We start from the raw sequence: 23,668 nt of genomic DNA, 5'->3' as shown, positions 1-23,668 counted from the left end.
CTCATTTGTTAAGTGTAGACATCCTGGGTGTATACTATAATTGACCAAATAGTGTTGACACACTATGAGTAGCTTAAAGTTCAAGATTTAATGAAGACAAATAGAGTATAATTCTATGGATTTTTGCAAATGCATAATGGCAGGCATTGACCATCACAGCATTGTACGTAAGAGTTTCATAGTGGAGAAATCTCGTGTGTGTCAGTCATTTTCCCTCCCTCCCTCTCTTCACACAGTGCCTGAAATTAGTGGCCATTTCCTCTCTGAAGTTTGCCTTTTCTTTAATGTCTTACAGTGAAAAACATACAGTTTGAGGCTTTTTAAACAACCGGCTTCTTCCACGAAGCAGCAAGCACTGAAGGCCCCTGTTTTCATGGGGGGATAGCTTTTTGTTAATCATGAAATAATATTCCAGTATATTTCTTTTATTCAGTCTAAATAAAGCACTATTAGGAATTACAAGTGGGTTTTTGCAGGGATCTAAGTTTTCATTTTATTTGAGTCATTACCCAAAACCATGATTTCTTTGTTGCTATTCTTGGGCTTTCTGGGTTTTTTTTTTCCTTATTCAACTTCCTGTCTTTCTCCCTCAAGTAGAATGATGTATATTCATAATAAAAATGGAAACAATATAAAATACACAAAGAAAGCTAGAAACAACCCCAAACCTAGTTCTTAGAAATAACTGCTGATGTTTGATGAGCACCAATCCAAACCCTAACCTGTACATGTGTTTTAGCAGACAGCTCAGCAGAGTAATTACAACTCCCACCTGTGACCGCTCTCACTCCCACATATCACATGCCTGTGCAAAAGGAAGGGAGACCCCACCCTTCTCTCTCACACACCACTAACTCCTCATGTCCCTCCCTTCCCTTCACTTCCTTACTTTCATCCTTTTACCAACCTGTGAATTTTTTGAGACAGGGTTTCTCTGTGTAGCCTTGGCTGTCCTGGAACTCATTCTGTAGACCAGGTTGGCCTGGAACGCAGAGATCTGCCTGCTTCTGCCTCCTGAGATCTGAGGTTAAAGGTGTGCCCCACCATGCCTATCCTGTAATTGCTACATCTGTTTCTTTTTTTTCTTTTTTTTTTTTTTTTTTTGTCTGAAGAATATAATCTCCAGGAAGGGAAGAACTTTGTTTCTCTTACTCTTTTTTTTATTTTCATGCCCACATAACAACTAATCACAGAATAGGTGCTCAGTAAATAATCTTAATAAATAAATACCCATATAGGATTGTTTGGAGTAAAAGTAGAATGGTATTATTATATGTGCTTCTGAAAATAAAATTTTACTTGTATTGATGAAATATTAAAATTGTTTATCAAATAAGCTTTTCCTTACCCCCAGAAATACTTTTTCCAAAGAAATTCCACTCAAGTTAATGAAACTACGAAAAGCATAAAATGGTGGACTATATGTACTATCTCTTAAACTATATTTTGACTTTTAGACAAAGTTATTTGTTGACTTAAAAGATATTAAATGTAAAAAAATAAAATAAAAAATTTAAAAGATATTAAATGTGAGGAAACCTGTAACACTGCAATCTTTATTTTTAAATTTATATTTTATTGGGTTCAGTGAACACAAGAAGCTTTTACTATTTGTTCTTCATTCATAAAATTCTAAATTTTAATTTGTTCTTTTTTTTTGGGAGGATTGATTTTTCAAGTCAGGGTTTCTCTGTGGAGGCTTGGCTGTCCTGGAACTTGCTCTGTAAACCAGGTTTGTCTAGAACTCAGAGATCCCCTTGCCTCTTGAGTGCTGAGATTAAAGGTGTTTTACACCACTGCCTGGCTTTAATTTATTCTTAATTGTTTAGATTGCATTAGTTTTTTTTTTTCAAGAAACTTTAAATTGATATATAATATTTGAACACTTTTATGCCTAAGAATATCTGATCCTTATTTATTCATGTATATGACATGTGTGTATGCTTATGGATTCATGTGTGGCATGTCATGTATGTGGAGGTCAGAGGACAACTTTCAGGAGTCTGTTTTTTCTGTCTACCATATGGGATTCAGAAACTGGAGTGAAGTTAGCAAGCTTGGCTATAAGCACCTTTGCTCTTTGAACTACCTCTTCAGCCTGAGCCTGCCACTTTAAAAGGGACACTGTGGCTGGGTATAAAACCTTAGGTTGCTTTTTGGAAATACTGCTCTACAGACACTGAGGAAATGCTATATTAATCGGAGATGTTTGCTTATCTTAGGAGTGATCAGGATGCTACTTTAAAACTGATCTAGTGTAAGCACTGACACATCAAAAGAGATGCAGGATGTAATTCTAGGATAGCCTCATAGGTAGCTTCACAATAGGATAGCCACTGGGCATGAGCATTGCTTATAGTGAAAATTCAGCTCTTTCACAGCTCTATGTAATCAACTGGCCTTTAATGTGCACTAGCTCCCCAAGCTGATTGCATTGCAATTGTTTCTAGACCACCTTGGAAGAGGCATGAATCTGAATGTGCAAACCATGTTGGTTCAGTCTGAATATTCAAATGATACCATGCAAGTTGGCATCTTTCTCCTCTTTCTAATACAAAACACCATGGCTAGATCTCTAGAGCTTTGTAGACATTCAGTTTCCTCTCTACAGTGTGTGTGTGTGTGTGTGTGCCTAGCCATGTAAATGCCTGCTGCCATGGGTTTCCTGGAACTAAAGTTACAGTTGTGATCCTCCATTCAGATTCTGGGACTCAAACCCGGATCCTCTAGGGGAGCAGCCACTGCCCCCAACCTTTGGGCCATTTCTCCAGCCCATGCTTCAATGTGTAATGCTTTCATTGTATGTAAAGACTCTATTATTTAATTCTTGACTATTTCTACCTACACAAACTTTAAAATGACCCCATAACATAAAAATACTGCAAAATAAAGCATAAACACACCCAAATTTTAGAGAATTATAGAACAGTATTAAAAAAAAAACCTATGAAGCTACTTTAAGTGGCAAAGGGCAAAGTAATTTCCTTACATTCCAATAATAGCTCCCAGATATAATAAAACAAAAAATCCACAACATATATACATATATACATATATATACATATATACACAACATATATACATATATGAAAAAACAAAACCAAAAAGAAATGAGACTGTGAATGCTAAGTTGAAATCTGTAAGAAATGAAAAGTAAAAACAGTGTCTTTACAAAACTTAAAATTCTCCCTAAGTTCATACAGGATTGAAATTTCCTGTGGAAGTTTATTTGGCCATCAACTATTTGAATACTGGGCATACACTTGCCACATTTTAAGTGCTAGGAATTCAACTAGGGGAAGTCACGATTTTGCAGTTTGAAGAGTTCATACTTCCTGTGTTTTGGTTTTTAAATAGATGAAATTTTATGGGTACTCCTCAGGTCTTGAGCGAGATGGGGACAGCAGGCACAGAAAGAATCTTTTCCCCTCTCAATCAGAAAGTTCTGTTGAGAGCTTTGGTGTTAGTTCTGTGGTTACCAATCCCACCACCTGCAGAGAGCTTTCCACAGCATAGACAGTAGCCTACGGTGGGAGGGTGAAACTCGGTGGGTGAGGCGACAGCAGAAAGTGTAACCTTTAGCATACCTGGCCTACACTGCCTTCCCAGGGCTTGTGCTGGAGGGCACCTGCCTGTACTTGAATAAAAATGTGCTCTTAGATCTGTTCACGCGACCAAGCGGAGCAGAGACACACTTGGCAATGCTCAGAAGAGGAGCAACAAAACAGATATCACTGAGCATTACAGAGTCCCTCTGAGCCTGTAGATCTTAAACCCTAACCCCCTGCTTTCTCAGTTCACTCCTCTTCCTTCCCCCCTACACCACACACACACACAAAGAGGAGTAAAAAAGGCACATACATACCACATCACACACACACACAGAAGAGTAAAGAGACACATGACACACCCACCCACCACACACACACACACACACAGAAGAGTAAAGAGACACATGACACACCCACCCACCACACACACACACACAGAGGAGTAAAGAGACACATACAAACACCCCCACACACATACCCCCCACATAACACAAACACATGTATTCACATACACAAAGGAGTAAAGAGATAGCCTAAACGCTGAAAGGAGTGTGCAGCCGTGAAAATTGTGTAAATCTCAGAGCTCTGAGTGGAAGGCTCTGGCTTCTCACTCCTTTCTGCCACTGAATGCCAGTCAGTACAAGTCACTCCACACACATGGTAACTTCCTCAACCTGACAAACCCGGCATCGAAGTCCGAGCTCTCGATAACTGTCTGGTACCCACCTCACTGTGCTCATCTTCTCAAAGGCGCGGGGACCTATGTGCTGTTGTAGACTTGTGTGGCCTGGTTTATAGGGGACAGGCGGAAGGTGTTCAGTGTAATGGGGTACATCACACCAAAGTGGAACATCCAACACAAGTAAATGATGTTTCTGAGCAGACAAATCTCCATTCATGAACTGCTTTGTGTGTATTCCTTCAACCCTCTGTAGCTCTGAGACCACATAAATAGCTCTTTAAGAAGTTGAATCTTGGGCTGTCATGATGGCCCAGTGGTTAGGAACACTTGTTGCTCCGCTGAGGACCCATATTCAGTTCTCAGCATTTATGCGATGGCTAACAATCATCTATCACTCCAATTCTGAGGATCTAACGCTACCATCTGGCCAGAGAAGGCACCAGGCATGCACACAGTGCACATACATGCAGGTGAAACACACACACACACACACACACACACACACACACACACACACTAAAAAAAAAACAAAAAACAAAAAAACAAATAAATCTAAAAAAAAAATCAAATCTTGATGATTTAATACTTGAGTCCATAACAATCTGCCCTTTCCCTGGATTCTGAATGTTAACCATTTATGGCAGAGTTTAGGGCTTCTTTTTGGAATGTGTGTGTGTGTACATATTTGTATATAATATAAACCATGGATATTTCTTTTTTTTTCTTTTTTTGCTTGTATATAGTATGTGTGTGTGAGGTGGTGTGTGTTTGTGTGTATCCATATACACACAGTGGCCAAGGGAAAATGGCAAGTGCCCCGTTCTATTTCTCTCTGCCTTATTCCCCTGATGTGGATTCTCTCACTGACCCTGAAGTTCACCTTTTCACCTGTGCTGGCTGGCCAGCAACTCCTAGGAGCACCTGTCTCTGCCCTGTCCCCAGTGTTGGGGTTACAGGCACATGCAGCCATGCCCCTCATTGGTGCTGAGGATTTGAATTCAGGCCCTGATGCTTGCATAGCAAGCACACCTCAGCGCTGAGCCATCTCCTTAGCCCTCTGTGGGTCTTGAATGAACTTTGATCATCTATTACTGAAATTATCCGAGTGACTGCTTCGTCAAGAATATCCTGTTTTGCCAGCTGCTCTGTGGTCTCCCAAGCACAATGAACTCTAAATTGATATAGGTGGGGCTGGAGAGATGGCTCAGGGGTTAAGAGCACTGGCTGCTCCTCCAGAGGTCCTGGGTTCAACTCCCAGCAACCACATGGTGGCTCCCAGCCATCTGTAATGGGATTTGATGCTCTTTTCTGGCATGCAGGCTCTATCTGCAGCTAGAGTGCACATCTATGTAAAAAACAGTAAAGACATAAATCTATTAACATGTGTATACAGGTAGCAGTAATAGTTAATACTGATTAACGGCAGCATCTGTAATTACCTAAGAGACAAACTTCTGGGAATGTTTGTTATGGGATTTACAGATTTACTGTTTGCTTTGGGCTCCCAGACTGACCAGAAGGGCTGGATCAAGCAGAGCACTAGCACTGGTTTCATTTTGCTTCCTTCTGGTGTGAGCAGCATGACCAGCTTCATGCTCTTCCCACCTGATGGGCTGTAGCCTCAAACTGGGAGTCAAGTAAACCCTTCCTCACATATTTGCTGCATCAACAAGAATAATAGCCAATGGTAGCCAAGAGCCATGTTGATACTTGAAGAATAAGACCCCTAAATATGCTCTAAATACCAAGAAGCTGCCTGGTTTTTGTCATCTAACCTAGATATCTTCCTTAGTGAATAGGCATGGGAGGGAAACTGAATTCTTTGTGAAACTAAAACAATCCAGCTGCCTTTTGTAACTCGTTCCCTGTGAGAACTTCTGCTGGAAAATCCCGTATTTCATTGGCTTTCTGTAGCTGAGCCATCACTAGCCTTCCTGCATGAGTTAGGTTCTTGCAGTCCTTGTCTGAGCCAGAAAAACCCTCCTGGAGATACAGGGGGAAGAGGCATTTCCATGGCAACAGTGTGATTATTAGCATAGCAGATACAGATGGGGAGACCTATTTGATTATTGTTACAAGTCATCAAGGAAGAAGTGGGGGGTGGACAATGGCGAGGAAGACCATGTGCTGGGATTGTGAGATCATTTGGCAAAAGGACTGACATATAAAGAGTGAATAGATACAAAATGTGAGAGAATTGAAAGATGAGACAGTTGAGTCGCTCTGGGTTCTTGCACAGACAGTGGTGCATCTTGGCTAGCTGAGGGAAGGGAGGTGAGCTAAGAGGAGTTTGATACGTCCTGCAGTGCTGGAAACTGCTGCCAAGGCCTTGGGACTAAACTCTTGAGATATTTAATGCCTGTCTCTTCCACAAGACCAAGCGCCCAGTGGACACTGGTTTTTGAATTTCCAGCTCTTATTTACAGCCTGGTGAGTAGAAAGGGGCTCTGTGTCTCATTTAACGAGGAATGGAGCTGTCACTGAAAGTATGGCCATTGCCTTATTGCAATGAATGTCTTTGACTTGCGGATCAAATGTCACATCATTGCAAATGCAGTTCAGATTGTCCACTTTGACTTCCTGAAGTCCTCAGTTTCTCAGGATGGCGGAATTGGTTTTGCAAAGGTTTCTCACAACAAATGGTGTAAGAAAAAGGGTTACACTCAGTGGGCCAATTCTCAGATGTTATTGAAAATCCTGCCGTGAGACTCTAAAGCCATGCAAGGCAGGGGTCACTTTTTTGGTTCCTTTATATCTTTTTTCTAATGCAGTTTAATGTACAATTGAGTTTTAAATAACCACTTTTTAATTTTAAAAGACGTATCTATTTTTATTTTATGTGCGTGGGTGTTTGCCTGCATGTATATCTGTGCACCATGTGTGTGCCTGGTGCCCACAGAGGCCAGAAGAGGACGTCAGGTCCCCCAGAACTGGAGTTATGGATGGTTGTAAGCAAACATGTAGGCGATTGGGGAACCAAGCCTGGGCCCTCTGAAACAGCAGTGGGTGCTCTAACCCATCAGCAATCACTCTGGCCCCTAAATAACCTTTTCAGGTGGTCGTGAGCCACCATGTAGTTGCTGGGAATTGAACTCAGGACCTTTGGAAGAACAGCAGTGCTCTTGACATCTGAGCCATCTCCCCAGCCCCCATAAATAACTTTTATTATTAAGGTGATATATGTCCAAGAAAGTTCAGGAAACATATGTAAAAAATAACCTGAAATCCTGTCTTTAACTAAGAGCCACTATGATCATTACAACATATTTCTCGACGATATTAACTTTGTCAAGAAATGTTTCCTCACTTTCTTAAACAGCCAACATATTTCCATATCATTTTTTTTTATCCTAGGTTTCCTGTTTTGTTTTGTTTTTTTTTTGAGACAGGGTCTCACTGTAGAGTCCAGGCTGATAGCAACTGTGTCAGTATTCTTCCTGCTGCCTCTCATGTGCCACTGTGCCCAATTTTGACATCATTTTTATTTACCTCTTACTTGGAACTTTATTTTTTTCGCTACTGTTAAAGGTGGTTTGCATATACGTCTTAGTTAAAATTCTTTGGCTGTGAGGAGACACCATGACTATGGTGACTCTTTTTGTTTTAATTTGACTTCTTGTTGAATTTTTTTGTGTGAGTTTCACTTCATGCACCCCAGTCCCACTCGCCTCCTTGTCCTTTCATACTAATTCACCCACTGCCCTTCCAACCTCTCTCTCACACACACACAAAATCACATTGTAGAAGTAGTGTGTCAGTGTGCTGCACCGTGTAAGCCTTTGTCCACACTTCTTTGCTTGCGAATGCTCACTGCAACGAGTCATTGGTCTGGCTCGAGGCCTCTGGCTTTTCTGCTTAGTACTGGATTCTCACCAATACCCCTGTGCATATCCCTGTGTCGTAGAGATCCTGCAGCTTTGGATCTGTAGGACCAGACCCTACCCTGATGAAGACATCAGCAGGAGATGTTGGGGAGGGCCAGCTCAAAGCCCTGGATCGGGCCTGATGAGTAGCTGAGCTAGATGCTCATTCCACTAAGTTCTCCAGCACTGTCCTGGCTAGCTCACCCCGTGCCACAGCTGGCAAGGGGCAGAGCCAGCTCCCATGACCTCGGGGCCAGTTCACCTGTGCCTGCACCAGCAGAGCCAGCTCTATCGTTCTGCCCAGGCGAGATCCAGGACCTGCTCTCCTGAGTGCTGCAGCTGGTGAGGGGCAGGGAAAACTTTCCTGCCCTTGTAAGTTCAGGGCCAGCTGGCTTGCCTGCCACAGGCGGCAAGGGGCAAGGATAGAGGAAGGCATCACCCCCTTGCCCATGCCACCACACAGCACTTGAGTGTCAGGGCCAGCTCTCCCAGGATTACACCCCCAGGGCTGGCTTGCCCACAACCCCTAGAGCCAGCGCCAGCTCTACCGTGCTTTCTGAGCGAGGTGTGGGGGCATTTTCCGAAGTGCTGCAGCTGGCTAGGGGCAGGGCCATCTCTCCTGCTCTCACACCTTTTGGGCCAGCTCTCCCACAATTTCCCGGCAAGGGCTGGCCCAGCTCTGCACAGCCCTCAGTCATCAACATGGCCCCAGGTGGCAGCCCAGACCAGGGGCATCTGCCTGGCCTTTGGTAGTAACAGACACTCACTGCTGCAGGGCCGTGGGCCCAAATATGGCAGCACGGGCTGGAAACTCACGATGGCCTCAGATGTCATCGATGGCTATTCACATCAGGCTGTTCCTCACTACTTTGGAGTCTCCAGTTCTGTATCTCTTCATTGTGCACACATCTTTCGCTTCTCTTTCTCTTCCATCTCTCCACTATTTACTTGCTCACATTAGTGGTACTGGGGGCCTCTGGGTGTCTGGGGTCATCTCAGGAGTGGTCTGCCTGCTCTGGTCTCATAGAGACATGGAAACTCTTATTTAAAAAAAAAACATTTTTATTGGGGCTGGTTTGCAGTTCAGAGGTTTAGTCTATTATTGGCATGGTGTGAAGCATGGCTACATGCAGGCAGACATGGTGCTGGGAAGAAGCTGAGAGTTCTACATCTGGATCTTCGGGCAGAAAGATGAAAGAGTGAGCTTCTGAAACCTCAAAGTCCATCCCTAGTGACGCACTTCCTCCAAGGCCACACCTGCTCCAGCAAGGCCACATGTCCTCATCTTTTCAAATACTGCCACTCCCTAAGCTCTTATGCTGGCCGTTTCCATTTGAGCCACTGCAGCACCCATTATTAACGTTTGTTCATGTTTGTGATTGTTTTGTCAGGACATCACAGTCCTTGTGATATAACTATTTCAATATTTTTTATTTTTTCTGTATGTTGTGCATCTGTGTGAGGGAGGGAGTGTGTGCTTGTGGAGGCCAGAGGTGTCAAACCTCCTGAAGCTGGACTTTCAGGCTGTTGTTAGCAATCCAGCCTGGGCGCTGGTAACTGAACTTGGGTCTGCTTCAAGAGCAGTGTGCCCTCTTACCGTCTGTGCCATCCCTCCATGCCCCAATGTTGCAGTTTCTAATACTGTTATGATCTAAGCTGTCCTATCAATAAGGATAACGTTAACTATTATCAAACAGCAATTTTTTTTTTATCACAATTCACCATCTAATACTCGTTATTCTGGTAGATAAAGGGTGACTTCTCCTCTTATGGTGATTAGGAAATCCAAGCTTCTCAACTAATTCTAAGAGACTTGAATACCTCCACAGATAGGAAGACAAAGAAGTAAGCCGTCAGCTGCGTTTTTAAAATGCCAGTTGTATTATTTCTGCATCCGATTAGCAGGAACTCCACACACAATCGTCAGCCAACCAGAGGGCACTGAACATGCAGCTGGTGCCATGCATCACCAACGGGCCTGTAATTTTATACAGCTGGCTGGGCAGCATCTGCTTACACTGGTGTCACCACAAACACACGGTTTAGGCAGGCATCATGACGTCATGGCAGCTAAGGTGTGGCTGCGTCACGGCACTTTTCACCTCTGTAGCAATCTTATGGAACCGTCCCTGGGGACTGAGAAGTGGTTGTGTGGCACAAGACCATGTAGGAAGATGGAAGGGGGCAGCTCCAGTGTGTGTCACTGGCAGCAAGAGTATCAGGCACTGTCTGGTGTGACTATGCAGAAGCAGATCGGAAGAAAGGAGTTCTCACCAACTATTAACATTTCTATTAGCTGAACTTTAAAAGAAATAAGCCCAGATTATGTAAGTGTTAAAACAAAAATCACTAGGTTCACAAACCTTATTCTCAGACATCCTAGGAAAAGGGGCTCAGAAATCTCATTTATAAAGGCTTCACCAAAGAGCTGCTAAGGCTAAAACCACACCTCAGATATGGTCCTGGAGGTGAAATTGCTATGTCAATGGAGTGAAAAATGTTAAGGCTTATGATAAGAATTGCCAGACTGTCCTCTCGTAATGAGTCAATTCACATTCCCCCTACCCCATCCCCACCCCCCTGTGTGCAAAAACTCATTCCAACATCCACGTGGAGTGGGACAGAGTATGTTCATCTTTGCCAGTTTGATAATGAAAAACGGCATATCTGATTTATTTCTACAGAGGCAATATTTTGTTGCAGTTGGCCTTTTTTTTGGGGGGGGCATTCTGTCTCATCTGTCTTCCTCTTGAACTGTGTGGGTCAATTGGTCTCCTCCAGTTAGTATTTCATGATAAAAATCACGTGAGGAGTTTGTTAAAGTGTGGGTTTGTGGCCCCACTTGTAATTCTGGCTGTGCAGGTAAAAGTGGGTTTAGACATGAGGGTATTGTGGGCACAGCAATCCAGAATCAGAGGTGTGTATTCTGGGCAGGAAGATCACAATTACAGCAAGCAATGGAACAAGCACAAGATGCATAATTTATGTTCCTAAGATGGATTTCTGCTCATCTATGCCATGTTCCTCCTTGGGACACAGTCCCCCTCTCTTCACTTCCACCCTGTTTCAGCATTTGGACTATTCTGTGTGCCAGTAAAGTCGACACTGGTCCCCCCACCCCACCCCTGTCTTCTCAGAGCTCTTAGTGCCCAAACAACTCATTCTGACACTTGATTACTGGAGCTAATGCTTTAGATAGATAAAAACTGACTGATAATAATAGATGGTCCAATGAGGGCAGTTGAAGCATTACTTTGAGCAAAAGGCTATTTCAGAATATAATCATGTAATAAATTACATACGTGATAGCATTTGCTTGGAAGCAGAGCAACTTTTTGGAAGGTGAAATCTGAAGTCAGAACAGCCTGAAAGAATTAGAGGCTGGATCCAGAGAGAGAGAGAGAGAGCATAGCAGTTAGGAGTACATACTGCTCAGAGGACTTGGATGTGTTCCCAGCACTCAGACAGGGCAGATTGCAATCCCTTGTAACTACAGCTTCAGGGATGCAGCGCCCTCTTCTGGACTCTGTGGGCACCTACACTTGCAATTGCATGCACCTTGAAACACATAAACTTCATTAAAAATAAAACAAATCTTTAACAAAAGAATTAGCAACCAAGAAGTTCTCTGCTGATGTGAAACTTCTTACTTTCCAAAAGGCAAATATTAAAAGCCACACGCAGTTGGTTTTGAACTGGGCCTCTGAGGCTCCCAATGAGACAAATTGGAAAAGGATTTTTCAATCATTATTTTCAGTCTTGTCTGGGTTTTAAAATTCTCATGGGCATATTACAGAGTAGCCAGGCCTAGCCCCACTCTAGAGATTCTGTTTCAACTGAGAATTTTTTTTTAAGTGTCACAGGTATTTATAACAGGTGTAGCCAAGGCTGAGCCTCAGTGTAAGTAATGAAAAACAGCCATGTGAATTTCACACATATTCTCTCTCTCTCTCTCTCTCTCTCTCTCTCTCTCTCTCTCTCTCACACACACACACACACACACACACCATTACCTTCTGTCTCTCAGAAGGCAGGGACACTTGCCTTGCCTTGTGGAAGTGATAGAATTCCCTAAGATGTAACTCATGCCTCCTGTTATTTCTGACAAGTTTGAGTAAATTTACTTCTCATCACTCACTCATCCAGTACCTATGCACTGAGGAGATTGCTGAAGTTGGGAACACCACAGGCCACAAGCAGCCTGCACCTGGCTGGCCTTGATGACACACAGGATCTAGTGCAGAGAGTAACTTTAGGTAACTTCACGCATGCTTCTGCCTGCTTTCACCATGGAGACCACGAGCATGACACTTCCAGCAGGTCCCTGTTGTCTAAATTGAAAGCAAGATAGTTAAAAACAAACTTTTCCAAGTCTACAAATTTATCCCCTCTAGTTCATCAGAAATATTTACTGATATTGCTGAGAGAATTTTTTTTTTTAGGCCAGTTGGGTGACTCTTGGTATCCTGAAATAACACTTGTTGGCTTTCTTTCAGGAGTGTTGTGTTAGCGTTCAGCTGGCTTTCCTTTACCTACACTGTAGTTTGCAAAGCAGCTGTGCTATGGGGAGGCAGCTGAGGAAGGCAGCAGGCCAGGCTGGAATGTAGAAGTTTTGAGGATCTGTAGACGGGTGCCCACAGCTTGTAGGTCTCTGCGGCACCACCAACCACCTGGCCCTGCCAGCCCCATGGGTGCTGTGAACAAAGGGGGCAAGAGTTATTTTCCATTGTTTGGTTTAAAAATTAGTCCTTCACAGTTTAATTACACACAATATATATGTAATCTATTTTGTTCCTGTTTTCCCTGGCTATCTTTTCAGCCTCTTCCACCTCCCACCAAATCCTCCTTTTTTTCTTACCAAATCTCTCTTGCACTTTTTTGTGGGCCGTCGCTTTTAATCACGGTTGCCTCCACAAGCGTGGCTGACATACTTGTGGTTACCATTGAGGCATACGATCCCCTCCCCCAGCAGCCATTAACTGCCTATAGCTCTGCAGGGAGACGTAAGACCTTATAAAGCCCTCTCTTGGTCTTAATAGAATGTTGATAAGACCAAGGTTTTTTGTTTGTTTCCTGGTTTGATTTGGGTTTTTTTGTTTGTTTGTTTTTTTGTTTTCAGAAAGGGTCTTACTCTCTAGCATAGACTGGTCTAGAAGCGCTCAGTAAACCAGCCTGGCCTGGAATTTTCCACACCTTCCAGACTCAGCCTCCCGAGCGCTGGGGTTACAGGTGGGAGCCACTCTACCTGTTTAGCACATTGCATTACTATTTTTCCTTCAGTTATGTGGGTAGAACTCAGGTCTTCTTACACACCAAAGTACACGTGGTCTTCATGCCATCAGCGCAAGCAATGAAAGGGTATAGCAAAGCCATCACCTCTCTCAAAATATTCCATGTCATGAGAACTGTTTTCTCCCAGGACGTATGGTTTTTCTGACAACTTCTCAGCCTTCTCAGTTTTTTTCCCATGATTTCAACCAAATGTCCCAGCAGTATGTCCATCTGGTATGGCCTTGTCTGAACATTTAAGTTAGCCATGTTGGATTATTCAACAAAGATCATAACATTGAAAAGTTGAGTCTCTTGATACAGCTTAGCGGTAGAATACTTAACCATCATACGTAAACCCCAGTGCAACAAAAACAAAATAATACAGTCAGAATGCAGTTTGAACCTACCCCCATTGATATGTATCCCTTTTTAACATATACAAGAAACCGCATAATTTATCAAGGCCTGCAGTCTCTGTAAACTGGGTCGAAGTCAGTTTCTGGAGCCTGGGATGATAAAAGAGCCTGGCTCAAGAATCTCAGTTGGAGATTCTCATTGCAAGCAGGGAGCCAGGCGTGGGAGCAGCATTCTGTCCAGTTTTGCATGGACGAATAACAACCAAATGAGACACATAGAAATGGCCTACAGGTTTTGGGGAAATCTGGTAAGACAGCATCAAGCCCAGAGAATGTGTATTCCTGGCATCATAGATGTGCAAGACACCGAGGCATGCCTGGCAGCTTCTATCCTGCACCAAGAACCCAGGCAGAAGGGTAGAAAGTCAGGAAACCCAGCCTGTTTGCCCCCACACAGTTCTGCTTTGCTGACTATGAGAAAACAGCCACCCTGGTTCTCTGTCATCACTCTCCCCATGAAGCCCAGCCTTTCACTGAATGTGTGGGTCAGAGTGTCAATGAACCTGTCTGGCCTGGGACAAGACATGGCTGCCAGCTGAGGGGACTCAGAAGGGACAGCCTCGTGTGGAGCATCAGCAACTCTAGAGTCTTTTGGAGTGGACTGATAAAATCAGAGCTCGAGAGCAGAGGGCCTCACCTGCGCAGCTGAGAAGCAGCTTTGCCGACAGGCCATGAGCCTTTGAGGATCAACTGCTCTTTTTGCTACCGTGTGCCTGTGTTACCTGTGGCTGGGTTCAGGGTCGGGTGTTCCCGGGCTCTTTGGCTTCTTATCCAAATAAAAACAAGGGCTCGAACAGATGTAGAAAAGAAGTGAGTTAAGTGTTTAGAGAAAAGTAGTACAGATTGAAGAGAGACACTGCCAGAAAGGACTGTGGTCCAGAGGGTGAGAGTACTCGAGGGATCCAATTATGTGGAGCTTCCTTTGATGGAGTTCTAGAGAAGTTTGATTACTAACGGGTGCAGCCTGCATATTTTGATTGATATATTAAGTCATTTGTTTATTTTTTCTACTGTGTGTGCCCCTTCCCATAATGTGTGCTCAATTATGTATTGGCACTGGGGGGTAAATATGGGGTTCACCCTAAAAAGTTACCAGAGGACATGCCTTTCTGTACATGTACCCCAAACTAGTTCACGCTGGACAAGCCTATCTACTCTTAATACTCTGCTGTGTTGGGAATACACTTGAGTAGAAACTACGATTGCCTAGAGTGGGGAGTGCTTGCAGCCTGGTGTAGGTATGAAGATGCCTCTAAGGTTGCTGGGTCCATGGTTTGGAGAGGGGTGTGTCTGCAGAGGAAGTACAGGTGAAGGAATTAGGCCACCAGATGCTTTATTACAGGGGTTTATGTGTGTACAACCCGAGACCAAAGAATGTCCCAGGGTACTCAACTGTTGTAGGCTTCCCTGCCTCAACTAAAGAGATTGTTGGGGTGTTGTGTGAATACTTTGAAAAATTCTTTTCTTCCTATTATTTAAAAACATCTTATAAGTACAAGGGTGAAACATATAAGTAAAAAAGAAAACCAGCAGGACTGGAGAGTTGGCTCTGCATTTAAGAGCACTTTTCCAGGCTTTGATTTGCAGCACCCACATGGCAGCTTACAACCAACTCTAACTCCAGTTACAGGGGCCCAAACACTGTCTTCTGGTCTCCTCGAGAACTGCATGCACATGGTACACAAACATATGCAGGCAAAACAGCCATACACATACGACAAATACATTTTTAAAACAAGAAAACATACACATCCTTAGGGAATGAACTCTGGGATACTGACTTTTAACAGTATCCATCATCTGATGAATGACTGGAGACCTGGCTAGGTTGTCCTGGGCTTTATCTTTAGCCTGTGGTCTCAGGTCATTAGATCAGGCTCACCCCCAATCAGATTGCAAGTTTCAGACCAGCCTAGACTGAAATAAATACCCTTCTCTCACCCACCTACACTATATTTCAAAACAAAACTCATTTTATCTGATCTTACTGGCATAGACCAATAATCTCAGCCCTGGTTGGGGTGGGAGGGGCTGAGTCAAGAGGAACATGATTTCAAGGAGTTTGTATTATAAAGCAAGGCCCTCAAAATGCAGACCAAATGCTTTTTGCCATTTTGCTGAAAGCCATGGAAAAAGAAATCTTAAAGGACACACAGAGATTAACTCCAACCCCAGCATCAGAGACCAGGTCACACCAGTTCCTGCTGCACCCATCCTTAATCTCAAGAACATGATCTTCTTCCCAAGCTCTGAGCTTCTGTGTCACTCACACTGGTAACTCGGCAGCTCATCACGCCACTCACAGGCCTGGCTGCAGAGGGTGAATAGCTAGAATCAGGTGGGCTCCTGGGAAACTGATTTCTAATGGATTGACCTGCAGGTCAGTATCGGCTATGGGATCCCAATACTTAGCACACCACCTAGCATGTGATGGGTGTTCTGGGTGTTGCTGGAAACCTTTTTTTCTGGCTATATAATAACACATATCTCTGCTTAGGAAGCAGAGTCAGAATGTGGAGAAACATACTGGGAACAACGTTCTTATTGCCCCAACCCAATGCTGTGTGGCTGGCACATCCCGCCTTCTGTCAATCTCATATCTGCTGTCTCGCCACTCTAAAGGAAACCCCTAATCTCAGTAGCCGGGACCCATGCATTAGCATTGTGGCAAGTGAAATGCTTTGGTAGGCGAACCCCAGTGGTTTTCAGGCAAAAATGATGTCATGTGCAATGAGGTGTTAAGATGGTGTCCTCGCTGCGGATGACCGCATAGTTCTAATAAATGACCAGCTGGAAGAGCGAAGGGAGTGGCAAACATGAGCCTTACAGCTCAGAGTTGTGACTTCCTGTAAGCTTTACGGAGGAGGTGAGAACAGCAAGAGAAACTACACTGAAATGCTTCTGTCTTGGTATTTCATTTCTTTGCTTTCACCTTAGTTTTATACTCCACAGAATATACAACATTCTCTGCTTATTATTACTCTGTGCAGAAAACTTATAAAATAGCATTCTAGGTGTGGAGGGAACCTTAGGTATAACACATGTGTATGTAACAAGTTATCAGCAAAACTCAAATTTAGGGAAAGAATTCTGCTAACTTACAGTGTTATTACCATAACTTTACAAAGAGAGCATGCTATATTGCTTTTGACTAAGTTAAATTTAAAATCATATTAATTTTTGGCTTTAAATACAACACATAAGGCTTGAGTTTCCCCCTGTTTTCATTGATAATCATTGCCCGGATGATAGCAATTCAGTCGTAAAACAGTGGCCCAGACTGTATACAACAGCAATTTCCTGTATGTCACACCTGGGCTCAGACCACAGCTTTCTTCAGAAACCATGTATTTTAACACCTCTTCACTCTAGGGGAGACTCCTGTTGGGGTGGTTGGGAGGAAGGGGCAAGATTATGAAACATGATGTATTTGAAGACTGTTTTGCTACAAAAAAAAATCACTTTCTCTGTGATAAACACTTGTAACACCAGCCTTCTCTTCCACTCTTAGGGAAGGTCCTCTATGAGAAAATAGGATGTTAAAAGGGAAGAGAGCCTGGCTGCTGCCTGCCTGAGGTTATTTATGTCTATGCTGTTTGCCCAGTCCTGTTGCTGAAACGCCAATGTGGAACACTCTAAGTTTATCTTTAACTATCTTTCACATGGCAATCGCACAGCATCATGGCCTAGTAATACCCAGATGCCTTCTGAGACCTTTCCCGAAGGCTGTAGGTTTACCTGGATCTCTTAAACCAATTCAACTTTGTTCAGCCAAGCTTGTTTGCCAAGCTTGGGCTGGAGAGACGCCTCAACCATGAAAAGGGGGCTCACAACCAAAGGCTCACCCAAAGGTTTGCTAACCTTGTGTAAATTTCTCTGTGCATTTAATTGAGTGAAATGCTTTTTGTTGTTGTTGTCCATCAAATTTGGTGCTCTTCTCTTCATCAAGTTTTAGTTGTTGTTCCCCTCAAAAGTTCCCATAATAATCTTCATACTAAGCTAGAGGGGAAACTCAAGAAGAACAAGACAAAGAAAGTAACGCCTGTTTGGTGTGAGTTTTTCCCAGCACCTAGAACAGTGTGGAGAATCACTGAGCACCCATGTGTGAACAAATGGTGTGAGCGGTGTCTGGCACTGACACTGTCCGATGGCACTGGCTCTGAGTACATGGGCAGGGCAGTCAGAAGGAAAGGCACGAGCACCCATTACAGATGAACCAGACCACATGTGAAGGTGCAGGAGGGACAAGGCAGTAGGAGATTTAGGGAGCTTGGACCAGGGCAAGAGATGGCAAGCTTGGTGTACATGTAGGAGCTGCTGAAGGCAGGCCGGAGCAACTGTGAAGGATGAGTTTGCCCTTTGTGCAAGAGGACACAGTGGAATACAAGGATGAGCAATTGTTTCAAGGCTCTCCAGTATTTGCCCAACTAGAAAGCTAGATACCATGATTTTTTTTCCCCTTATGGTTTGTCTGAAGAGCCCTAAACTTGAAGACAGTCTCTGTGCTACACATAAAAATCTACCACTCCAGGCTAGGTGACCTAAAAATAAGACGTTTGTGAAACTCATAGCAATAATGATAAAAGCTACATTTTTACAGATTGATTCCTTCCTATTCCTGAGTTAACTGCAGCTTCATACCATACATAAGCTGCACCACATTATTTAAGTGAAAACTTGCAAGCATACCCATACAAATTCCTGCATGTAGAAGTATACATCTTAAAAACACAGGAGATGCTCACTACATGCTTATTAGTCCAACAGAGTGATAGCTACTCTTATCACCTCAGTTGTCAAAGAACCTGGGCAGGTCCTCACTGCTATTTCCTTCATTTTAAAAAGGAGGGAATCTAGCCCACAAAACTGCCAAAGGTCACACAACTAGAGGTGAAGGCATTGAGATAAATCTGTTTTTCCAAACCTAGAGCCTGTGCCTAAAGGTCAATTATTTCCCCAAATTGTGTCTTTCTTCCTCTCTAACATAGCTTATGATATTTTAAGATCTTTATTAAAAGTTTATGGCTATGGGACCACCATCACAATAAAACATACAGTATTTAATCACCCTGAAATTCTTCATGCTGGTAGTGAACCACTTCGCTCCGGCTCCAGACACAGAACTGTTGATTCATTTTTCTGTTCCTAAGCATTGGTTTTCCCATGCCATTTGCCTATAGTCACAGTATGTAGTCTTGTGAATTCAGCTCCCTTCTCAGAAGAAAAATGCCTGGGGCTTCTGAAAGTGCACTGTTGTTTGGACCTGGTTTGAGTATGGGTCACACAATTCCCAAATTGTAGGCTTATGTTTCCTGCACGTGCAATTATGCATTTAACACAGCCCGTTTTGAGTTTTGTCTCTTGAAAAGGGCTGTTCACTAAACAACAATCATTAACATAAACGTTAAGGTATAGCCATAAAATGAGTACCTACAATTGGACAGATTTTACTGTAAGGATATGCATGAGAAGCCATTTCCCCGGGAAAGACAGAAAACACAAGCACTAGCTCTAAACTTCGCCTCATGCCCTTTCAGAGCCCCCTCCCCAGCTCTCCCACATTTTCCCTATCCCCAGGCAACCGCTTGTCTGCTTTTGCTCATTACGTGGGTTTCTAGAGTTCAAATAGAGCCACACAGTATGTACTCCTTTCTTAATTTTCTCTTTCTAAAAGACATATTTTTATGCTTCTGTATTGTGTGTTTGTGTATGTCATGTGTGCGTAAATGCCATATGAGGCCAGAAGAGGGCCTTGGGTCCTCTGGAGCTGGAGTTATGAATGGTTCCAAGCTTCTGGATGTGGGTATTGACCAACATTGTATTGTGTGGAAGAGCGACATGCACTCTTTTTTTTCAATGCAGTTTATTCAGGAACCTTGAACAATCATCTGACCCTGGGGAAAGCCAGCCCACAGCTTAAATAGCCTCTGGGTAGCCAACCCCAGCGTGCCACGTGGGCAATGCAGATAGGTCCACATACATGGAAACAAGCCAGATCCTCCGCCTTAGCCAAATGTGGAATTGTTCGTGACAGAGAGCACTCACCATCGGGAAGGTGGAAGGCGGAAACCAGCTCCATCTTTAAGGCGCGGCATTACACAGCTCTCTACAGTTCCCCCTTTTTGTTTTAGACGCATCAGGCAAGAGTAGAGGTCTGATCTCTGATATTAGAAATAAATTGGGACTTTGTACTGATGTTTATTTAGGTGTCATCCACCCAAAGAGCATCAGACCCGTCCGATACCTTATTCTCAGAGGCGGGACCTGGGGCATCAACCCGCATGCAATCAGACATGCTCTTCTCTGGGTCCAAAGCAGCTGACCCTGAGTGCAGTGCTTAGCCTCGCATCTTGAGCGTTACATTTTAGCTTTTTATGGTAGCCAACCATGCTTGGGGAGACTGTCCTGCTTCAATGGCTGTAAAGGCCTGAATGGTCATGGCTGCATTACGCTGTTGTGAGACTCTAATCTTGCATATATACCACAGGCAAACCAAGGAGACCAACACCAGAAGGCCTGCTAACGCTCCCATGCCCGCCCATTCCTTTAGATGATTCATGGCTGCAGCAATCCATGATGATAATCCTGTGGCTAGTCCTGCGTCCACTCTGGTAGAATTTACCATGACAATGGCCACTCTCAGCTGCTCCATTGTAGTATCGAATTCTCCAGTCCAATTGCCTAAAATATAGCTAGACAATTGTTTAGACAGATTTGCAGCACAGGGAAAATTCTCATGTTGTATGCTAGTGACTCAAAGTCCAGCATACTTTCATTGACAGCCAAGTTGAGCGATTTGCCATAGGGTATCAATTTGCTCCTGCACAAGGTCAATCCTCTGATTGAACACCATCAAGCCTCCTTTTAGTTGAGCATTAATTCCTTTTTGTACATCTAAAGCATGAGCTACATTGGCTAAAAGGTTATTCAGGGTCTGAGCAGTCTGCATAGTATGACTCCTGGCTAATGCCGCAGTGGTAGCTCCAACAGCTGCCAATGAGATGGCAGTAACAATGGCGGCTGTAATTCCAAGATCCCTTTTCTGTCTGAAGAGAGTCATAGCGTGAGGGGCATCAATGGGCACAGGCACCCAGCGAGGCATGCGAGTAACCAGCTAGTAAATTTACTAGCATTCCAGCATTGGGCAAAAAAGCAAGTATCATTACCACAATTACTTGGCTCTATCTGGCTAATAATGAATAGAAATGGGGGATATAAACAAACAGGTGTGGGCTTATAGGAAATATTATGAGAAGCCTTAACCCCCTTGTTGGAACATCCTGCATTAGTTCTAGAACTAGCAGTGGTGGTGTCCGAGGTCTGAGTAGGTTCAGGAGACCATTGCCCCCAGGGGCGAGACGTGCTCCATGTAAATTGACTAACTCCATGTTTTCCTCCACTTTTGAAAGTCATTTAAGGTTCTTAAATTATTTTTTTCCCTTTTTTTAAAAATTTTTCATCAATTACACTTTATTCATTCTGCATCCCCCATAAGCCCCTTCCTCCTCCCCTCCCAATCCCACTCTCCCTCCTCCCTCTGCATGCATGCCACTCCCCAAGTCCACTGATAGGGGAGGTTCTCCTCTCCTTTCTGATCTTAGTCTATCAGTTCACATCAAAAGTGGCTGCATTGTCCTCTACTATGGCCTGGTAAGGCTGCTCCCCCTCAGGAGGAGGTGACTAAAGAGCAGGCCAGTCAGTTCATGTCAAAGGCAGTCCCTCTTCACATTACTATGTAACCCAATTGGACTCTGAACTGCCCTGGGCTACATCTGTGCAGGGGTTCTGGGTTATCTCCATGAATAGTCCTTGGTTGGAGTATGAGTCTCTGGGAAGTTCCCTGTGTTCAAATTTTCTTGTTCTGTTGCTCTCCTTGTGGAGACCCTGTCCTCTCCAGCTCTTACTATTTCCCAGTTCTTACATAAAATTCCATTCACTCTGCCCAACAGTTGCCCATCAGGCTCAGCATCTGCTTTGATAGTCTGTAGGGCAGAGGCTTTCAGAGGCCCTCTGTGATAGGTTCCTAGGTTGTTTCCTGTTTTCTTCTTCTTCTGATGTCCATCCTCTTTGCCTTTCCGGATGGGGATTGGACATTTTAGTTAGGATCCTCTCTCTTGCTTAGTTTCTTTAGATGCACAGGTTTTAGTGGGTTTGTCCTATGTTGTAGCGGCATGCACTCTTAACCATGGCACCCCCCCACCCCCACCGAGTCCGTGTGCTACTTTTAATTAACTTCCTAGGTCACTGGGTTTTTAGGTTCATGCATATTTTTGCAGGCATCATCAAGTTCGTTTCTTATTGCTGAGGAGTGCTCCATGGTGTAGACACATTACAGCTTGATTTTAAAATGATCGTATTCAATAATTATCTAAACTTTAGGATATGCAAGGAATAAAAACAAATCAGATTTTAAATTTAAACTCTGTTCTTTAAACTTATTAATACTTATTATGCATACATCCTTGAAATTTAAATGGATATTTAAATTAAAAAAGAACCAGATAGGGAATCTTGAAGAGAGGAGAGGGATGGAAGAGAGTGTAAGGAATTTGCCATAGAAAGAGCATCATTCCTATCCTCTAGAGCCATAAAGAGCTAGGAATACAGCTCAGTTACAGGGCATGAGCCCAGTATGCACAAGCATTGGGCTCAATTCCAGAATCCCCGATACCCAAAAACCCATGAATTAATTTTGCATCTGACTCTTTAATACCTGAAAATAAATATACAACTTCGCATTGCATATGCAAGATTCCATTTGACAGTCTGTATTTATTTAAAATAATTCAATGTGATGCTATACATTTTTGAATCACTGGATGCAGGGCTTCTCTTTTACCAGTTAAATTAATGCACCTTTTCTTTGGTATTATAGTCATAACTAGGCATTAAATTCTTCCATCTTAGGTATATTCATACTATAAAATAAGACCAACACTATAAAGGTAGGAAGGTAGGAAGATAGATGACTTTTCACAAGTCTTCAGACTGGATTTCCATTATACCTAGCCCCAGGTCATGAAGTTATGTAGACTGCCACCAAGCATCCTTGAGCCTCAGTTTCCCTATCTACAAAAATCTTGAGAGGCTGCACTGGGCTTTTGTGAGCACACAGCTATAGGAGACATTTGTACATGTTCTTCCTTGGTCCTGACCATTCTTACCTGGAGGGATCCTTAGACACAAAGCTAGATTATTTCCCTAAGTTGTGCTTTAGCCCATTGTTTTAGCCCTTTCCCTATGGTTTGTAACACACATGCCACCGAGTCAGAGCACAGCGGCTGGGAACATCCTTGAATAGCTCCCAAAGGGGACTTTGTCTTCCTGGCATTGGCATTAAGCCAAATCTGTGGCTGTATGGGGTGATGAAAGGGAAGGCTTCATTTGTGATTGTATTTCAAGAGTGACTAACTGGAGGATCAAAGCTCTCGTGTAGCTAACACCTGCTACGGGGCCTTTGGAAGAAGATAGAGTGGTTGGTCCTGGGTGGGAGGCAACAGCTCATTCTGGAAATCAGAGGTTTGGGTACTAGGGTCTTTCTCTATGAATGCCCTCCTGGGAAATGTAACAGGTTACTAAGAGCTATTTGGACTAGCTAGAGTGTTCACACAACCTTCAAAGGTACTAATTCATAAACCACTGACGTGGGAAACCAAAAAGGTTGCCTGGGCATCCTATCAGGAGAACTCTAGGAGACTTTAAATGCTCAGAAACATAGTCATGTTGAATTGGACATGGCCCCATAAAGCCAACAGTGGGGCTGTTGCTGGAGGAGGAATATGGGAAATGTCATGGTGAAAACATTTTCAACACCAGCACAACTTAACTAGTAAAGAAGAATGGTTAGAGTGTTAAACTCCCCCTACACTATAATAGAAAGGCTTT

General features: G+C 43.5%; 1 protein-coding gene across 1 annotated transcript in view; it reads left to right on the top strand.

The window, feature by feature from the left end:
• Stat4 (signal transducer and activator of transcription 4) overlaps positions 1–23,668 on the top strand; it is a 97,358-nt gene that overhangs the window by 5,514 nt on the left and 68,176 nt on the right. The gene's annotated exons all lie outside the window — the stretch shown is intronic.

The sequence above is a fragment of the Meriones unguiculatus genome, chromosome 15, assembly GCF_030254825.1.
Source record: "Meriones unguiculatus strain TT.TT164.6M chromosome 15, Bangor_MerUng_6.1, whole genome shotgun sequence".
NCBI lineage: Eukaryota > Metazoa > Chordata > Mammalia > Rodentia > Muridae > Meriones > Meriones unguiculatus.
The sequence above is the reverse complement of the archived record's forward strand: the minus strand, read 5'-3'. Positions and strand labels throughout refer to the sequence as shown.